The sequence below is a fragment of the Falco punctatus genome (genome assembly GCF_963210335.1).
Source record: "Falco punctatus genome assembly, chromosome: 8".
In the NCBI taxonomy this organism is placed as follows: domain Eukaryota; kingdom Metazoa; phylum Chordata; class Aves; order Falconiformes; family Falconidae; genus Falco; species Falco punctatus.
In genome coordinates this window covers 3,047,142-3,068,003 of record NC_137588.1, presented here as the reverse complement: position 1 = coordinate 3,068,003, position 20,862 = coordinate 3,047,142, and positions in this window count along the sequence as shown.

Here is a 20,862-nt window from a genome sequence, read left to right as displayed (position 1 = left end):
TTTTTATTACGTACAATGAAGCACCTAGGTAATGGGTGCCAGAAAGCACATTTACATTACCAAAAAGCATGATATGAAGACGAAAGGAGGGGAGAACAAGAATAACTTGCCTGCAAACACATCAGTAATTTCTTGGAAGGTGAAGGGAAAGAATCATTGTGGGAGAGCTGACAGCGTCCACCCCTGAGACAGGTATCTTCCCTTGTGCCAAACAGGGATGTTACGGTCCTTCATCTTCCTTTAGCTGCCTGACATTTTTTTCCCCCTCTGTTAGATATTGTACTTTCTGTCCTCTCACTCAGCTCTTTGGCTGCCAGGTTCAAAAGCAAACAGATTTACTTAGGAATCTAATAAATAGGTCTTTGATAACCCAATTTACTTTGACTTGATTACAATAAATTCTAAATTCCAGAGCAGATTAGGAAGCATCCACATGAGCAATTTGATAGGCTAGAGGAAGTGATGGGGATAATGATATTTAACTGCAAGGGCATTTTCATTTGCATCAATAAGAAAGGAAAAAAAAAAAAAAAAAAAAAAAGGAAAGAAAGATACTGCACTTCAAAAGCTTCTCACAGGCTCCATTTCAAACTAAGGATGTTGGTGCTACTGACTGTGCCCTGTGTTTCCCCATTAGGAAGGTGGCTGTTTGTGTAGCCGCAAAATGTTTTAGCTGAATGGGGCAGACATAAATTGCACTTTCACCCAGAAAGAAGAGGTTTTAACATACCTGGAGATTCTCTGCAAGTGAATTCTGCATCTCCAAAAAGAAATAATTGAAACCATCACTGGTCCAGACCAGCTGGAGTATACCACAGATAGCCTCAGGCTGTGTTTTCTATACTTAGAATTTAAAACTAGAAAATTGCTGAGCTTCAGACTGTATCATCTCCTAAAGTTTCCCATTGTTCCAACATGAGACAGGCTGGGGATTACTGGTGGCCTTTGCCAGCTAATGCTGACGGGGGGGGGGCCCTCCTTTAGCACTCAGAATTCCAAGAAGTTTGCATGGTTCTGTCACACACCGATTTTATTTTAAGTCTTTACAAGAAGTTACATTTCCCTGCTGAAAATTTGCAAGAATGTTTTCCCCACCCTTGTAAGTCTTTGTTAAGATATCAAGATAGGAATGTCACACTCTATGGCACTGTATTAAACACACAGCTTTTGTTTAATTTAATCTCCTCTTCTAGAAGTGTTTGGGTATCTAAAGATGCCTCGAATAAGAGGAAGTATTTCACCTTGAAAATGAAAAAAAAGTGCAAAAAAATAGTTGAAAAAAAGGCAAAAGAAAAGAAGGACCGGAATGCCTAGTGATTTCAGCTGGTTGTTTCAAGCAGGACAAATTTTTGGAAATGCTGATTACTCATTTTGAGAAAGTAGATAACCAAACACAGCGAACATTTCTTAAAAGCTTAACCTACTGTATAAATTTAACTATTTCCTCATGACTATGAGATGCAGAGTTTATAGTAATGTTTTTGCTTTTAAAAAGATGGGCAATTGGAATCTGTCTTGTTGAAAGTATTCTGTCTTGTATCTCTCTTGATCTGAATTTAAATTAAAGAAGCTTATATAAGGATAGCTGTAACAGAAATTCATGAAACCAAAATGAAAGACATTTTTAAAATAGTCAGAATATTTGGGTCTTCCTTTGAAATCATGTCTATTTTAACAAAAATTCAATATATGTTTAAAATACCCAATGTGCTGATTTATTCCACACAGAAAATATGCTGCAACATATTCTGAATAAGTGGTTAAAAACTGGAATTTCTGTCAGGTTATAAATTGCATTTTCTGATTTTCATCCTGAATTAAAATGGTAAAAATAGCAGGAAAGAAATTATGTCCATAGAACAGAAAATTCCATTTCAGCTATCTACAATCTGTAGGCCTGCACAAAGGAAGCTGCCTCCCTTCAGAAGAGAGTGATAAAAAAGGATGTGTATTCAGGTTGGTTTGTTCCGGTTTGTATACAAGGACTCTGTAGGGCCTGGAAGAAGATTTCTGAGATGGGGTAACAGACGGAATGGAAACAAGCCTGGTCAACGTGTTTGGGATGGTGGTTGTGGAGAGGGAAGGAAACAGTTTCTGTCTGGTGAGCGTGCCCAGCATGAGGAAGGTGTTGGGCGATGTGAGAGCAGGAGAGAGAGGAAAGAACAGGACCGGGAGCTCAGGCCTGAGGGTGGCAGGAGGAGGGAGCCTTTGCTACAGGTGTCCACCGCTATACAACCTGGGAAGGTGCTGAACTAGAAAATAATACTGGAGGGACTAACTTACCCTTCAAGGACAAAATCAAGAAAAGTGTTTTTCAAACCTTTTTAATATATCTTTCCACCACGTTTCCTATTTAAACCAACACCTTGTTCTAGTTTATTACTTTAGTGTTCTGATAAATATGTTTTGATATCCTTTGGCACATTTGCTTAAAAAAAGGGGAAAAAAATGTGTGAACAGTTGGTGGTTGAGCAGGTGGCCAGGGCTACTCTGCTAAACTGTTTTTCCCAAGATGCGCTGAGTCCTCATCCTCATCACCCCTCTGAGACATCACAGCAAATCACACCAGTGCCAAGTAATACTGAAGTGACCGGAGCTAAAAAGTAATAATGGCAATCAAACTCCGGATTTGAACTTCATAGTCCCCAAACTCAGTAAATGAAAGGTTTTCCATATGAAGTTGTTCAGTACATTCAATCCTTCCTCTCTCCTACCCCGCTCCAGTCTTTCCTACTTTTTTCTCTCCTTCTTTCTCTCCCATTCCTCCTTTCTCTCTTTCTCAAATGCTGTCTATACTGTATTTGGTGTGTTCCCCTGCCTGTAGGGTGCCCTGTTAAGGCTGCAGTGATGGTGCCCTTTGAAACTATTCCAAGTCCTCTCTCCGGGATACCAGGAATCCATTATGAACAACCCCTTAAAGTGTGAGCACAGAACCTCAGAAAGAAAGGTGGCTTGCTCAAGAGGCTGCCTCATCTTTGAGAAAATCTTAAATGTGTGATTACTCTTGGTAATGATGCTACCATAGTTCTTTCTGTACCTTTGGAAACAGAAAAAGGAAAAATTAAAATACTAATTTTTTGAAAGATAGGGCTTTCATATGGAGACCGGATAATCTACTTGATGTGTCATAGCCTAAAAAGTCTGTACAAAGAAAGCAAGGAAGTGATAAAAAAGCTTTCTCAAGGTTGTGCATTTATGGTTTGCTGGTGTAGAGGTATGTAGTCATAAGTGAGTATATGTGAGAATCTGTTCAGATAATTTAGCAAAGAAAACCACATCCCTAAACTATGCTTTAAGCTCGATCTCAACATCTGTGATCGATCCTAGCTCCTTAGTACTTTTTTAATAAAAGTTGGAGATCGCTAAATTTTTATGAGACTTTATAAGACTAATTCTGGCAATGAGCTTCTTGACCGCACAGTACCCTGTATAGAAGCAACTCTGCCAGCACCTTCAGTGTGCGGAGCATTATCAGAGAACTGCACAAACCCTCCTTTAATTTCTGCCAGGGATACGACAGAAGTGGAAGGTTTCCATTTGTTAGCACAGAGGTCAGCAATATGTTAGGTTTGTAATATTTTTTTCCCCAGTTACTTAAAATCTCTTTCGGTATGAATAACACTCAGTACAGTTGTCAGAAATACAGCATATGCCTGAAAGTTCGAGATAACTGAGCAAATGGGCAAGTACCAAAGGGCTCGCACTCGAGAGCAGCCTACAGCCACCTCATTTAGTGTGAACTTTGTTAGCTGATGCTGAGCTGCTTCCTGCCAGAGCAGCAAATGGCCACTGGGAGAATGGCAGTCATTCCCAACAAAATGACAGCAGCAGCAGCAGCAGCAGCAGCCATGAAGTCTGTGCGTTCCAATAATACGCTATTTTATTCATATATTTAGAAACTGAATTATATCCCTTAGATAGTTGGGGTTTTTTTTCTGTGGAACTTGGGGGTTTTGCAACATTGTCACTCAGCTACAGGAACAGAAGAAAATAATTGTTTCAGAAGTGTCATTAAGTGTTAATTTATATCTATATATATTTATAGCCGAATGGCTTAGAACACAAACTGTAACCTACAGAGTTGAATTTTAGATGTGCCATGCTCTTACGCACCTTTTGATACTGATGTACCTAGAAGGGCATTTCTCCTGTTATCATCAGTGACTTTTTCAGATCATGTATCATTATACTGCTCACCATAAGTAAAACCAGACAAAAGACAGTCGCCAAGAAAATTTAATTGGCTATTACAAAGAAATGAAAGTCAGTTAATGAACTGTAACATTAAATAAACACAGTTCTTTTCTGGTCATAAAACAGGTGCAAATAATAAGTTCATATACTTCAGAGTTTGAGTGGGAGAGACTTGTTTTCAAAGACTTTCTAAAATACAGCCACAAATTAAGTTCAGGTTACCGACAGCTTCAGAACCACTCAGGAAGAGAAGTGGCATTCAGGTTGAATAACTGTGCTCAACTAATGTCAAGATCATATTCGTAATGTGGGGTATGGTATTTCTCTTGGCTTTTCATTCTTTTCTTTCAAAAGAAGGCTTAAGTTTCTTAGAGAAAGGAAAACACTGTATCAGTTCTTTTCATACTACTAAGTAGCTTGTTGTTTTCTTTTTGTTCTCAGATGTTGACCGTTTTCACTTTATTGTGCGTAAGCAACGACACAAATGCCACCTTTTTGTTTTCAGAAGTGACGGGCAGGCAGGGGTAAGTCAGCAGCAGTGGCAGGACACCAGTGGCACCCAGTGGCTCAGGATCATCTTGGTTCAGCATCCCTCTTTGCCTGCTTTGCTAAGATAAATTTAAAGGCCATCCTCTTTTGTAATTTAGCTACCACAGGCACTTTCAAGCAGGTCCATAAGTATACTTCTGAGAGAATGAGAAGTGTATTTCTGCAGGAGTAAGGTTACCACAGGAAAGTGGTTTCCAGTAGAAAATATCCTTTTAAAAAAAAAATTCTTTCAGGAGGCAGCGAGAACAATTCTTGCATGTCCCAGTGACTAGACTCTGGAAACCTCCTCCTCCTGTTCTTGCCCCGCACAGTACCTATGTCAGCACTTGGTGTGTCTTCTTTGTAGGTCCACGGGAGACAGGCAGATGAATTTAAACTGGTATAAACCAATTGGCAAAGGTTAAGAAGATTGAACCAGGCTTGCTGTTGTGTCACAGCCAAGTCTGTTGCTTTTCCTATAGATCAGCTGCTATGAAAATAATTACTTAGGCTTTACAGTGACTGAGAATATTTTTTATTTACAGTTTCTAATTTTTCCCTTTCTGTGCTCTTCACCAGCATCATTTGAACTCCCTGATATGCAGCATTTACCTTGCTGGAGAACCATCACTGCCTGCTGGGATACTCTTATTACAGCCTTCCCAGCCCACCTGGCATTTTACAGCTTGAATCCTGCTCATCCAGTCTAACCACAGATTTAAATAGAAAGAGAAGTGTAATGAAATCAAAAGGCAACCTTACACTTGTGGCAGCCAGTCCATCCCTTAAAGTGACAAGCTTTACCAAATCAATTTTTCAAAAGGGTGTGAGAGCAGCGCTTTTAACCTCCGATCAACAGATCCTGAAGACTAAATTGACTATAGACCGCAAGGTCCACTAAAGCTGACAGTGGGCTTACATTTACTGTACATACCTCCCCAGGAAAATAATTAGGGACTCTCAAATGAAAATAAAAATTGAAAAATGCTGGTGCATGGTAATATTTCAGTGTTTGCTTTAGATCTGCTGATCTGACTGGAAACATGCTGCACCTGGAGCCTTTTGTAATGCAAAGAAAGTGCAAAAATATTGCTGTTTGCTCAAGCTTTCTATAGCTCTCCCGATCTTCTTTCCCCCAGCATTTTCTGAGTAAGAGTCCACTGCCTTAGAACACTTTTCAATGTTATCTTCCTAAGTATTTGTCTCACATCAGTCTGGACCCATTTACCTATTCAGTCGCTAACGATATTTTCAAACAGTGATTATCGGTGACATCAGTCTGAAAGCATGCAGTGCTTCGCAGCCAGTTACCTGGGAACACCCTTCTCTGCGGTCACCCCTGGAGAGCACAGGGCTCCTGAGGGAAGATCAGCTTCAGGCCTCCAAGCCCAGGGGACAGCACCACGTGCAGGTGGATGGGCATGGGGAATATAAGGCAAAGCAGCAATGCTCTCTCCTGAGCTCCCTCCAGCAAGAGGAGCCCTGAAGGTGCACTGTGCTCCCCTCGTGGGGATCCACCGGGCCTTGGGAAGCCTTCACCTCTCACACCCTGCTCCTCCACTGGGGAAGCCACGCACAGGGATTGGAAAGGTAGCAAAATACAGCTACTAGCCTCCAAAAGAGAACTGGAAAACAAAAGTCAGTGTCGTAGTTTTCAGAAGATAGTGAAACAGATGTTCTGCTTTTTGCAGAGATGGCCACAGAAGCTGTTATGTTAGTGTGACACACAGAAGACTCATAACTTTAATTTGCACCTCGTTTGCCTTCCAGAATACGAGTGGGATATTGTAATTGTTGGTCAGCATGCATTTAAATCTTCTGTGCTTCAACACTCACTGAGCATTGGTTGTTATTACAGCTCATTATACTATCATTCCTTTGGAAAGTTTTCACAGATCAATAAATAAGCGTCATAAAAGCAGGAGTCCCTGGACATCTGTAAGGATCTCTTCACAATCTGTGGAGCCAGCTATGACACAGGGTTCACGTCTGGAGAATGACAACATTCTCACTTAAGCTGTGCAGAGAATTTTCAGTCTTTGTACTTGAGCACTGTTAATTGTTTGCACAGTTAATTAAACTATGGGTGAGGTATTCTGTTAAATATCCGTGTGTAATGCACATATTGACTGTTTCAAGGTGAATACTTTTCTAAATCATGAGCTATTGAATGTTGACTCACTGTGGTCCATTTTCTCTAATTGGCTTGAAGCTTCTCTCTATTGCTTGTTATGATAGAAGGTGTTCTTTTCCCCACTAAAAACATTACCGTCTCTCAATATGAATCAGTACGTGTTTTGAGAACCATTGTGCAGGAAAAAGACTCTCCTGAGCAGGCGTTTAGGTTCATAATTGGCTGGTGTTCACCTTCTCTGTGTGTTAAACAGCCCTTGGGCCTGGGGGTGAAAGACTGGTGGTCTCTAGTGTATGTGTCAGTCATGTTGTAAAAATACAGCAGAGGACTATGTCCCTCATGGGGTCGAGACATTGCTTTCTTCCAGGACTCTGACTATGTAAGCAAAGTTTTTAGAAAGTTTTTTCTGGGGGGGGTTGTTTGTTTGTTGGTTGGTTGGTTTTTTTTTTTTTTTTCCTACATTAAATGACAAGCACATTATATTTTGTTTGGTAAACATCTGCAAGCTCTGCAAGAATTCTCACTGTATAACACTGGTCATAAGGTTTAATAAGTTATCCTGGTTTCATGTGATGTGATAAATGCTCAGTGATTCCTCAGTCACTTGCAAAACTTGTCATTCCATTGAAAGCCACTGTTCAAGATGTCTTTCATATCGTAGTGTGCATCCAGAGGCAGATTGATGAGGAATACCAGCTCTCACATGGTATTTCCTAACTCACTAGAAGTTCAGAAAGAGTTATGTATTTGAAGAAATTAATTCAATTTGTAGCTTGCTAAAACCTCTTGATAATCCAGCCTATGATTTGAACTACATATTTAAAGCAAAGTCAGGGAATTTTTTAGTCCACACTGGATGTCTTTGTATTTCTGTATGACTCTATCCATTGATCAGCATCGGATGTAGGATGATATACGGGACACCCATTTTTAGCTGAAACAATTAAAAATGAGACCTCTTTAGCTTTAGGGGATTTTAGCTTGAGTTGTAATAACAGAAGTAGAGAGATTCAAACCCCAACAGCAATTCAAGAGATGTAACTCTATAAAAACTGATTCCACTTTATTTCAACAACTTTTTTCCCACTAGCATGAAAAAAAGTTTTCCTCTGTGAATTTAAGTAGCATTTAGAGCATTTAAACCTATCTATTGAATGATAATTGCTGCATTCAAAATTCATGCTCTTTTCATCACACAGTAGCAGTAAGATGAGAACAAAAAGGAGTGTTTGGAAAAGAACAGATACTGCTGGGTACCACTCAACTGAGACGGAAAGGATGGCAGAATCTATTGCTGAGGCGTACAGTGCAGGGGAAAATAAACCACTGTCCTTGGTTTGCCAGTGTCTGTTTTTAAAAAGAAGCTAAACTGGGTCAAGTTAGAGATTAGAGAGTTAGAATTAGAATTGGATTTAGAGAGAGAGAGAAAAGCAGCAGTCTATGTCTCTGTCCTTCCTTGTTTGTCCTAGAAGTCAAAGTGCTGAAAAAAAGACTGTTTGGTGTAACCTTTGGTCAGAACATCCTTGTAGCAGTTATCAAACTCCAGAGTTAATGCTTAAAGGCTGAATTGGTAGAATTACACAGGCAAAAAATAACCAATCTGCAAAGTGCTCAGCTTGTTAAGCAAAAAAATGAAGTTCCCTCCAGGCCATGTTGGGAAGGTCTCTCTACAGAGAGTGAAAAGCAATTTCTCTTTCTTTGGCTGCTGCAGGGGGAAATGTTACACCTTCACAGGCATCATCTCCATTTTCGCTTCTAACAGAAAATTATCATTAATGATATGAGCTTCTGTTGTTTTCTAGCCACTTTCACAAGTATGTTTGGACTTGATAATGGTGCAGGGAGGTGTGGAAACGGCTATCAAGAGGTAACAGCTAATGAGCAAACACAAAGATCAAAAAAAACCCCCAACACCCTGAAATGTATGGTTTCTGACTGTACTGATGAAAAGTTAGGTTGTCTTTTTTATCATAGTCTGTGCTGTATTAGCTGGTAGCTACTCCTGCTGATTGTTTACCAGAGTGAGTAAAGTTTTATTTTATCTGTCAGTGAACTAAACTTTTAATTAATATTCATATTTGTCTTAAGTTAAGACTAATAACTCTCAAAGGAACTGCCTTCAAAGCCTTAAACTTTTCAACAAAGTGACCAGAGAAAAAGTACCGGGCTTCCTTTGAAAAACAACATTTCTATTAGAAAACAAAATAAAAAAATAAGCAACTTGAAACTAGGAAACTGAGTATTAATATTCATCATGAAAAAAAAATAAAAAGAAAGAAAATTTACATCTGTGTTGACCCCAGAGGAATTTTGTTAGCAGTTTCACACAGATTGACAAATTACACTAATGATTTCAGTACTTGGTCTCTAAATTGGAGGGAAAATATCGGTGTTTAAATCGAAACTTTATCTTAAGTGTAACATATTTTGTTTAAAGTTAGTTAGTTGTTTTAGTACAGACAAATGATTGTTGACAATGACTTTAACTGAATGTTGGCCATTTGTGCAGATTTCTTCTTTTCCTTCCTTCCCATCATCATATCTGGTGAGGTTAATGGGTGACAGGACGGTTTACGAGGAACTAGAAGAATACCAGATGTGACAGACAGGTGCCAGGAACAACAATAATAGGATGTCCAGTGGTATTGCCCAAAGTAGATTTTGCACAAATATTATTTTATTCCAGCTGTAATATGTAAACCAGCATTGTAGGAATAATTCTGGCAGATGTCAGTACATAAATATTGAGTGAAAATAAAAGACAGCTGCAGTAAGGAATGAGAAGCACAACATTTTACAACGGTATAAGATGCAGTTATAAATCCTACAAGTTTGAGGATAGTCCACACTAGGCTGAAATTAGAAAATTATCTTTGAAGAGTGGGGTAACACTTTATATATCAGCTGCTCACAAGAGATCCTTGCTTTTGGATGTATCCTCATGATGGTGGTGTGCTAACTGGCAGAGCATTAAAAAGATGATGCAGAAGAAAGCAAAGATTGTGGTCTTGTACCATATATTTGACAAAACTTGGCTGCAGCTCAATTATTTTTTTAAGTTGACTACTGGGTTCTTTCCTCCTTTCATTCTGGCTCCTCTGATAGCATGTGTGCTTTCCTGCTCCATTATTGACTTTGTTGCAAGCAGTCCTCCGAGCAGAATTGATTTATGATACACTTTGCAGCCATCCAGACAGCTTCCAGTGAAGTGACAAAGAAGTTCTGCTTCTGCACCCACCTAATCAATGAAACGCAAAGAAAGACCAGACAAAACAGAACCCCCACATAGAGCTACGGGGTGCCAAACATCAAGCACGGTACTCAAAATCCACAAAAGTGACATGCAGAGGTTTTAGTTATCATATAATAGGCCTTTTTTGTCTTTCCAAGGCAAGAATCTTTCTTTTAAGTAACAAAAAGAGTAAAAGAAAAGCATATATATAACCACAGATCAGTGTGTGGAAATGGACTCAGAGTTTAGCAAATGGAACATTATAGCCAGCATATATTAATATATCAGAATAAGCAAGAGTTTTCTCCATCTTTTACAACAAAATATTTTCTGAAGCTGAAAATACTGAAGATATTTAAACAGATAACCAGGCATGGTTATATCTTGCAAGGGACTGAGCAATGTCATTCTGATCCAACTGTTTTCTGAAGTGTGTATTTAATTGGAGTGTGAATCAACGCCCCAATCCGTGGGACAAACCACATAGTTAGCATGGAACATCAATAAATAGTTTGTTAGACTGAGACTGAATGTCCTCTTCTGGCAAAATCAAGCCACATGAGAAACTGAAAGGACTTTGCCAGGTACTTGTCACACGGGTATCTGCATGAGGATGATACAAAGGCATCAATTTACTTCAAAGTGTTGTCTTTATTTGCTAGAGAGAGATGCATATCAGGATCTAAAATGAAGAGCAGCGAAGGCAGCAGAGGCACTTGCAAGGATACTTCCGCGGTTTGTCAGTCATGGAAGAATTTTTGGAAAATGTTGTGCCCATGAGCACAATTTAAAGCTCAACAAGACTTCCCAAAATGTAACCTCCAATTGATACACTGGGAGAGACAGACACACTGCTTTCTCTGCTCCTGCAAAAATGTAGAACCTTGCCCTATGTCCTCTGATGGTTTGGGGGTTTTTTTACTATAATTCAGCTGAGCTGCTGACCTTGACTTCCCTTTGCCTGTGCAATGTGGGACCATCTTGATGTAAGGCCATTGTATGTGTAGTTTACAGAGCAAATGACTGTGTGAGGTGAAGGCATGAGAGAATTAGGTTCTAAGACAGCATGCCATAAATCTCGCTTTATAGGACAGGATACTCTGGGTCGCTAGAATTATCTTGTTATAAAGCCAATGACATAGAAAAGCAAATAGTGACTCAGTTTTGAGGCACTCCGGTCCCTTGAGGTGAAAGAAATGTCTCTCAAATCTGTCAGCCAAAATGCATTCCTTTATGCACAGAAGTGCATCCTTACATGCATATTACCCCCCCCCCCCCCCCCAAACTTCTAACACCCTATCACTGGTGGAACGCACCCCATTCCTCCTCCCTCTAATGAGATTCTGCTTTGTGACAGATCTTGGCAGAGGCTAATTATAACAAATGTTTGGAAATACTTGCTCTAGAATAACCTTTGGCTCTAAGATGGATCATTCGCACGAGGCAGGTCCCCTTGCAGAGCCCAGGAGATCAAGTTCTGCTTCAGAACAATGTCTAAAATTCAATAATGGCACTGTGTACTTGGCTGACCAAGTTTGGCAGCTTCTGATTGATTTCTTTTCCTCTTCAAACCTTGCCTGTCACGATCGGCTAATTAAAAGTGCAGTAATCTGATATAATCTGTTTCCCAGTTGGTGCTGCAGTTGGCTATCTAACAGAAATAATTGATTTGTAAACTGCCAAACCTCAGACATTTAAACTTGCATTGTCTCCTCTAAACCATGTCTAACAGGCAAAATTTGTCTCCTGATACATCAAATGGCCCACACAACAGAATTAATTCAGCCTTCACTACTATGGAAAATCAATAGAATAGAAACAGATAAATTTTAAAATATAATAAAAGTCTGGAGGAAAAGCAAATAAACACGGGTATAGTCTGTTTGTGCAAAGTCAGCAGTGTGTCACCATTTGGCTCTCCTCAGTTTTTCCACTGCTGTTATTAAAGAAGTGATAGTTACTTTGTCACTGCAGATGAGGTTGTCCGTACAATTCAAATTGCACCTGGGTTTTTTTCTTTGTCAAATATAGGTTAAACCCTTGGGTACACCTGCGGCTTCCTCTGGCTGATGACCCACATAATACATTCTTTCAGTCAAGGAACAGTAGCCGTCTCGGTTATTTTTTTTCTTATATTATGGTTTCTTTCTTAGTATTCAGGATAGGATATCCCTCCTTAAGTATTCTTAAAGTAGGCCAATACCTCCTTATTGTAGGACACAAACAGAAATCTGAGTTAGAAGGAGTGACAGTATCCACAGAAAGGACAGGTGGAACAGGTACGGAAATCGTTGTTATAGCCCCAAGTCTTTCAGCAGAGGTGTCTGCTGCCTCGTGAAGTTCAGTTCTTCATTTTCCAACCTGACAATGAGCATAAGTGTCTGCTTTCTTCTAAGTTTATAAATGAAGCAAAAGTAAACCAAGCATGGAAGTGTTTTATGGATCAGGCGATCACACTTCTTGGAAAGCCATCTGCTCATACTTAAAACACATCTGAAAGCAGTCAATTTTTGAGTAATAAAGCTGTGGTTTGCACCTCAGAAAGAAAATGCGCTAGAAAACCTGTGGCTGTATCTAAAATAGGAGTATGTATGTAATAAATCTGTTTCTTTGAGGGTTTCACCCTTTCTTGTTCACTGCAAAATATTTTCTTTTACCTCTTTAGGCTCACCAATAAATCAACATTTAAAAATTAACTTACACTGAAATGAAAATGAATGTATTGCTCTGGAAGGAGACCACAAACCCTACCACCACAGGGCAGAGCACGACAGCCCCAACCCGTCATTTTTAAAGCAGAGCATGCAGCACCTTAGGGCAGAGCTTCCATGCGGCAGCTTCAAACCCTGCTTAGCAATGTCCTAAACGAGCTTATTTTTCTCCTCGCAGCACTCGTACGAGGAGGATTAGATCACACCAGGTTGTACCACTGGCTTCTGGTGTTTGAGTAAATAGCAATTCTCATACAGTGTGTTTGCTCTCTTTTGATTTCCGTCAGAAGTAAACACAGTTTACTAATCTGTGCTACTTGAGGTCCCCGCCATCTTTCTCTTCCCTTACAAACACACGCAAACGCTCACATACAAATGCATAAATATATATATTTGTCTTGAATATTGACACACACTTTGTATATATATATATAATTTGTATCGATATGTGTGCAAATATTCAAACTAAATATCTATATATTTATGTATTTGCATGCGAGTATATATATACAGTACATATATCTATTTCTATATATTACATAGATATCTATGTAATGTGTGCACATAAATATACACTGTGAGTTTCAACCATATTGCTGTTTAAAACTCTGGGTCATATGCACAGCAGTTGGGTTTTTTGCCTATTTATATCCCGTACTCTTCTGTGAGTATTCCCTAATTTTGTATATGATAGCAGTGAAAACTCTGCAAGTAGTATTATACTTCAAAATAAATTTTAGAAGTTAAATGGTTCACTTCCTAAGGGATTTGAATGTAATAGATCCACATTCTTACAAGATTTAACTCTGATCTATTAGACTTGAAAGTCCAGCTTGCCTTTTAAGAGCAATGTGGGTAACAGAAGCCTATGGATGGTTTTGACATGTTCAGACTTAAAATGTATATTTAATTAGACACATTTTATGCTGTATACCAGTTACATACAAACAAATATTTGAAGCTTGTGGTAAATATCTAAGAAATCTTGTCTAGATTTGCCCAAGGTATGTCCTCTTTCCCCAGTTAGCTGCATAAAATCTCAGTTTTCATCTTAAATCCATGGCAAAACCCGAGGGACTGTAATGTAGCATTACAACAGAAGTTGATGAACCCCAGGGAGTTTTCAGGGCCAGTGGCTTGGCTCTGGCATGGGTGTCCCAGAGAACCACAGCCTCTGCAGTTCCCCAGGGCTCATGGAGGTCACCTCTGAGGGATCCCACCACCCACCCTGGCTCTCAGGTCTGGGAAGATGCTGGAGAAGCCTGAAGGAAGGCTTCAAAGAGCTGCTATAGCCTGAGATGGAGGCAGGTACAGTCTAGTGGCCATAGCAGGAGCTTGTCAGCAAAAAAGAAAGGGACAAGGAATCAGAGCAGGCACCTACCCAAAGCTGGCGAGATTAGACGAAATCTTTGTAAAATCCAACATCCTTCCAGCTAAACTATGAAAAAGCCTGAAAACATTCTCAGGTGAAAAAAAAAAAAAAAACCTAAACTTTTTAACTTGGTGTAATTTAAAAGAGCAACACAGAAATTACTGTGAGAAATAAAAGTCATCAGTCAGTCACCTTCAGCCTGTTATCAGTTTGACTAATTCCAGCCAAAGCAGGCTCCAAACAGCCTCCTTTAATTACCCTGTCACAGGCCTTGTCTCAATGTCTGTCTTAGACCGGGCCTGTCCATCCTTTCACCACCGCAGTCCCATGCTTCCCACTTCAGCCCAAGGAGGGTTCAGCAATGCACGGGAAGAGCAAGCTCTCAGGAGTGATCTGAATTTGGAGAGCTTTAATGCACAGAAGTCTGGAGGTACAGCACGCATACAGATGTGTGCACGTAGAAATGTGTGAGAGTGGGACAGCAAAACTCAGCCAAAATAACTGACAATCATCATCAATACAGTAATTTGCCCGTTTTTATATGTAGGCTACAATGGGTTTATATGATGTACAAAAGTGGAAATTTTTTGGTTAAGGAATCGTGAAGTGGAAATACTAACTACTAAAAAACCCTATTCTCAGTTTTCTTTCTATTCTATATTTCTGATTAGAGGTATCTTATCTTCTGGGCCAAATAAATTAGCCATTTGCTCCACTCTGAGAGATGTATAATGGACAATCTTTCCATGTTATCCCATAGCCCCCCGCAAATATCTAGAAATCCTGGTAACTCTGTATATGTAACTGTGCAGTAAAGCATCAAAATCCAAATAATGTTTTAATAAAAATAAAACTACAGAATTGCCTCTAAAACAAAAAAAAAGCATAAATGATCTCTAATTGTCATATGTCCTCATCTGCAATGAGGAGGACAGCATTATTTCAGGCGTAGCCTGAATTATGTTCTTGAGTCAAGCCAAATGACATTGAGGAATTAATTACTGAGGCATCCAAAGTGACTACACAAAGATTTCCTGAAGGACTAGTATGGATTAATCATGACATCTCAAGGTGTTACCCTTAATAGGATTTCCAAAGATTTGATCTATGAGCAAATTTTGAGCTCATGAATATCACGTGCATCTGGATGTATTTTCTCATCACAGCTGTAACTGCAGACTCACCTAGTTTTATGTTGTTAGTAAGTATGAATGTCTGATGGTGATTGTAAAGACCTACCTTTTATTCAACAAATAGTGAAGTTTGTCACCTGGAAAGCTAAAATTACACTTGCTGGAAATTTCTGTGTAGATGTAAGCCATATATAAATAGGACATGCTTTTCTGAGTGAAAGAACTGAATTATATGAAGACTTACTGGTCTGGAAAGTAAAGTCGCCTTAAGATTGATTATCAGGTTATTTTTTACGCAGCTACGTAACTATACCGATATAGTTTGCATAAATAAGCAATGGTATATGTAATCTATGGGAATTAATTGAGCCTTGTGATTGAAGTCACAAAGAGAGATTTTCATAACTTCATTGTGGCTTCCTTTTGAGAAAGAAGAGTACCCTACTACATAATAAAAACATTTTTCACATATAGATATTATTGTGAAATATGCTACTTTGATCTAAGAGTATTAAGAAAGTTTTCCCTAACCAAAAAATATTGTGATTAACTTGAAATTTCTAAAGCAAAAAGCTTTAAAATGAAAAATATTCACAAATCTAAGTGAACATGTTTATGAGAAGAAATAAAGAGGGAAAGAATATGGCCTATGTTTTGTTCACTTTTTTGATTGTTTTTTGAAGTAATTACATTTTCTCAAATTATTCTTACATCTTTTGATCATTTACATATATACACAACACAATTTGAAAATGATTTATAGATTTAACTGCGATAATTGTATTTTCACTGAGACAAAGTCCTCAGTCTTGCAAACACACATGATTTATTTTCAGAGCAAATAAAATACTCTTATCTTCATAAATCAAAGCCTACCAAAATGAACATTAATTTTAATTCAGTTGCGGCATGGTTTGAGTTTTGTGGGGTTTCTTTTTTTTTTTTTTTTTTTTTTTATCCCAAGTTATCATAACTTTGCAGCTCACAGTAAAGGGACATGGTGGCAGCTGCTGGTGCTGCATCATAGACAAAGGACTGCAGGTCAGCGCTTCCTCCAAAGTGCTGATGTCCCACATGGCTTCAGGCATGTTGCAATACCTAATACCATGCTAACCTTCTTTGAATTACTGATTCCTTGGTCTGGCAGCCAAACTGAGGCTTAATAGCCATCACTTTTTGGCAGAACGAGTTTCCATTGCTAAGGTTCAGTTCTTCCCATAAGCGCAAGTGCCAGAGTATTTAAAAAAGGCTTTAATGCAGGTTGCAAACAGGATCATCAAGATGTATGTCTGACCCATAAAGGTATGTAAACATAAAATGTCTGCTGGTTTAAATATGAGATATGGCCTATGCATCTTTGTTAATATGATCCTCAAATTAACAGTTAATCTTCAATTAATCCTCAGATTTAGTCAAGTCTATCGTCTTTACTGACTGTGACCAGAACTTTAAGTTGTTCATCCCTGATTTTACTCTCAAAGATGGGCATCAGACATCAGGAAAAAAGACTGCAAAACCAAAGCCTTAGGTTTTGGAGTTTGGAATGAGCTTGTTTTTCACAAGGGGTAAAAGTTAGCAGTTTCAGAGGCACAATCATGAAATCCATCAGACAGTTGCTATAAATTGACAGAATTTCACTGAAGATAACACAATGGAGATACTTTGTAATATCTGAGGGTCTGGTAACAAATGTTAGCATTTTGGATAAGAAGAATTAAAGAGATAAAGAGTTAAATATTTGCATATTTATATATGTGTGTACCTGAATATATAGATAGATCAAAACAGATTACAAAAACAAAGGTACATTCACACTAACAGAAAATAGCTAAAGGCCAGTGTTCCAACATTCCCTCTTTTTTGATTCATACTTCCAACACCATGCATACACCCTCTAGAAAAATAACAAAACATAAATATAAATGGAAAATATTCACTCATAAAGCCATTACTTTAAAATCTATCAGTAAGTCCAAAAAAAAGAGCTGCTTTCACTTCTGTTTCACTGGGCATTGGGAAAAAGTCTCAAAACAAATAAGCATTACACTTTTAAAAAATGCACCGTATAAGGCTGAATACTTACAGACTCCATAACCCAACACAGTAATCTCATATCCCTTCTCCAAAAAGCATATAAAAAAGAGCTGACAAGTACAGTGAAAACAAACAAACAAAACAAAGTGTCATTCTCAACTAAAACAAAAACACCTCTTGTCTCCCCAAACATTTTTAAGCCTGAGAATAAAAGGCCAGAATAAAAGACCACCACCCCCCGCAGAGGGTGGTGCCTGCCTGCGGTGAACAGCCCCACTGACAAGAATTCCCCCAGGATTTCTTACAGCAGCCTCAAAGGCATCCCTAGCATTTCTCCGATTTTCCCAGCAAAGAGATAGTGTATATATGGGCAGACAGATGCTTTTCCAGATCCTCTCAGGGTGGCCAAGGATGATACAATGTCCAACAGTCCATCATCACAAACCAGCTGGAAATTAGCATCCCTTCTGCACTACCAGTGCCCTCCACAACTTGGAGTATCATCAGCCAACTTCCTTTGAATTACTTTGATATTTCAAGCTATGATAATTTGATAATCACATCCCTACTGAAATGGGTAAGGCACGTTCATATAGCCTATCCCACCTGCTCTGGAATGGGTCAGACCCAGGAGAGGACAGCCCGATTGATCTGGTCATGCCCAAAGAAAATGTACACCCAGGCCCTTGCCTACTTCAGACATCATGATGCTCAAATGAATATTCAATATTGAATCCTGTGATCTATAGTCTGCTAACATCTACCTAATATTAAATTGTGAGAAAAAACATTCTCCCATAGTTTGCCCTCATTTTTTAATTACAGTTTTGAAAAGGTGTTGAAGAGGTGCTAATCTGAGAAATTATTTTTTATTGTGGACTACTGTCAAACCAGGCACCACAGAGAAGGAAAACACTAGCCAGTAATTCCCTGTTCTTCTTCTTTTTTAAAAATCTTTATTTGAAGTAGTATGAGCAGAGACTATTTTTTACTATAATTGCTTTTGAATTTTTGTGTGTTGCATTTTAGGACGTTATTTCTACACCAATCGTTGCCAGTTTCAGTGGGTGGGAGGTACCAGGCCCAGATGTGGTCAGTGCATGGGGTCTCGGTGTGGGACTCCATCCTGAAGCCCCTACTCAGATAAAATCTTTTTCTTAAGCAGAAAAATATTCTGTTGTGGTTATGATATATGAAAGAGATATGATATATATATTTTAAAAAATATTAATCAGTAGGTCGTTACCTAACAAAATCATTAAACTACATAAGGACTCAAAAAAAGACATGAGATGTTGCACTCCCGTGCAGCAGCGCCCAAGATCGGATCAATGTCACAGAACTCTAGTTTTGCCTGTTTCTAGCAGATGCTAAGTACATGTAGTGTGTGCTGCAGGTTCTGTAGTGAAGGCACATGCCAGTCAGCAGTGGCAGCGTGCCACTGCCTGCACTGTGACACCCCCACCCCCCCCCCCAACAGCTGTGCAGCCCCCCGGTAGGCATTTCCACGCCTGCGCAGTTGCAAAACTCCCTTTGGGAGCCCTGAAGTGAGCTGCTGTAGGTCAGGATGGTCCAGGCCAGGTGGGCCTTGAACCTGCTCTAGCGGAAGGTGTCCCTGCCTGTGGCCGGGGGCTGGAACTAGGTGGTCTGTAAGGTCCCTTCCAACCCAAACCAGGCTGTGGTTCTGTGATTATAGCCGAGGATCCAGTGGGATCTGCTTCCCTCTTCCAAAAGCACGGGAGCTTTGGTGTAGCCAGGGCACGTTTTGCTGGTGCCTGAAGCCTGCCAGAGCTGTATGGTTACCTCTGCCCATGGCACAGCTGCGGCTTTGCCGGGCGTGCTCTGACAGGCGCTCCCGGCAGGGCAGGGGTTAACCCGCGGCGTGCCGGGTGCTGGCAATGAGGGGTTATGGTGGGGGCAGCCCGCCCGCGGGTGGGCGCTGCTGGCGCCGGGGCTGAAACCAAGGCAGAGAGCGAGGGGGGGGGGGGGGGGAAGGAAGGAAATCAACGATTGTTGGGAGGGGGCTTAGGGGGGAATGACGAAGGAGGCTCGGCAGCCCCGGTGCAAGTGCGAGAGGGTGAGGCTGGTTGCTTCTCCGTAGGTAAGCGGATGGTGTTGGTCTCTGGCAGATCGCCTTGCTGCCCCCCGACCGCTGTACCGAACTCGGCTCGTACCAGCACCGGGGGGGCAGCTCTGGGGCAGCGGGGAGCCCCTGGGACCTGTCCTGCCGCCGCGGGGGCGCCCCGGGCTTGCGCGGGGCGTGGGGGGTTCCTGGCTAAGTGAACTGGATTTGAACAAAAAATGAAGACTGTAGGTTTAGGCTTTCCTTCTGTGTTGAAAGACAAAGCTAGCCGCCTTGTTACTATCTAAACAATCTTTTTGGTTAATTGCCTGAGTGCTTTTTACTTCATTTAACACAACTAGCTTGTGAAACTCTGGTCATTTGCGCTCTTTTAAGAGTTTGTGTGGGCAAAACCAGAAAAGTTATATAGATGAAGCTTCAATGAACCAGAATAATCAGGGGGTTTGATTATATTTTAGGAATTTGTGTGGTTAGTGCTTTATTGACTCATTTGCTTTTGAGAATTGGCTATTGATGAAAAATTAGCACTGGGGGCAGCTCAGTAACCGTTGCTAGCCAATTAATTTCACCTGGAAATAAGCAAACAATGAACCGTTTTAATTAAGATACTGTATTTGAAAGCAGATTTATTGACGGTTTATCTCAACTATGTATTTCATCACCTAAATCCTGCTGATAAGCCATGCTTAGTTGGTTCTGAAAGAGCCATTAGCAGAGTGTGATTATGCAGCTGACACAGCTGATGCAATTTCCTTCGGGCACCCCTGCAACAAACTTCTAGAGTCTTCTATCACTGGAATAAATAGCTGCTGAAAGGAAGAACGTGGACCATGACCAGCTTTTTAAAGTTTTGTCGTGTGTACTTTGCACTCAAGCATGCAAAGTACTGAAGCATTGCTATTGACTCTGTCCTCTGGAGCTCGGGAAGGTCTAAAGCTTGAACTTTTCCTGTGCACCCCTCACTGCTTCTTGACGGCCCCAGTGTCTGCAGCAGGTTTAAAGTGCATTAATGTTGCTCCAGCTCTCGCATGTATTTGTACAAAAACCCGACTTACTTCATGCCTTTATTTCTGAGCAGCATGCCCCTAGAGTGGCACTTTAAAGAGAGACCTCTAATTTTTAGAACTTTCCTGTTCTCGGGAGCAGTAACGTTTTTACTGAGCTGCTTTTCTCTTTTCCAACAATGTAAAGGAGGTGGCAATTTGTACAATTTTGAGGCACAGTACAAGTGACACTCACACTTAGGCTATAGATACTTAGGAGATTCCAGCTCTGCTGCGTGTGTCCAGTGAAATTGTGCACACAGTACACTGAAAGTAAGGAATAGGTTGTTTCTGAATACCTTGAGGATTTTTTCCTTTGACATAACACAAAGCCCTGCTTATTCTGTGAGCCAGGAGTCATTACGACTTCAGTGCTTAGCCCTGTCCTTTGCTATGGG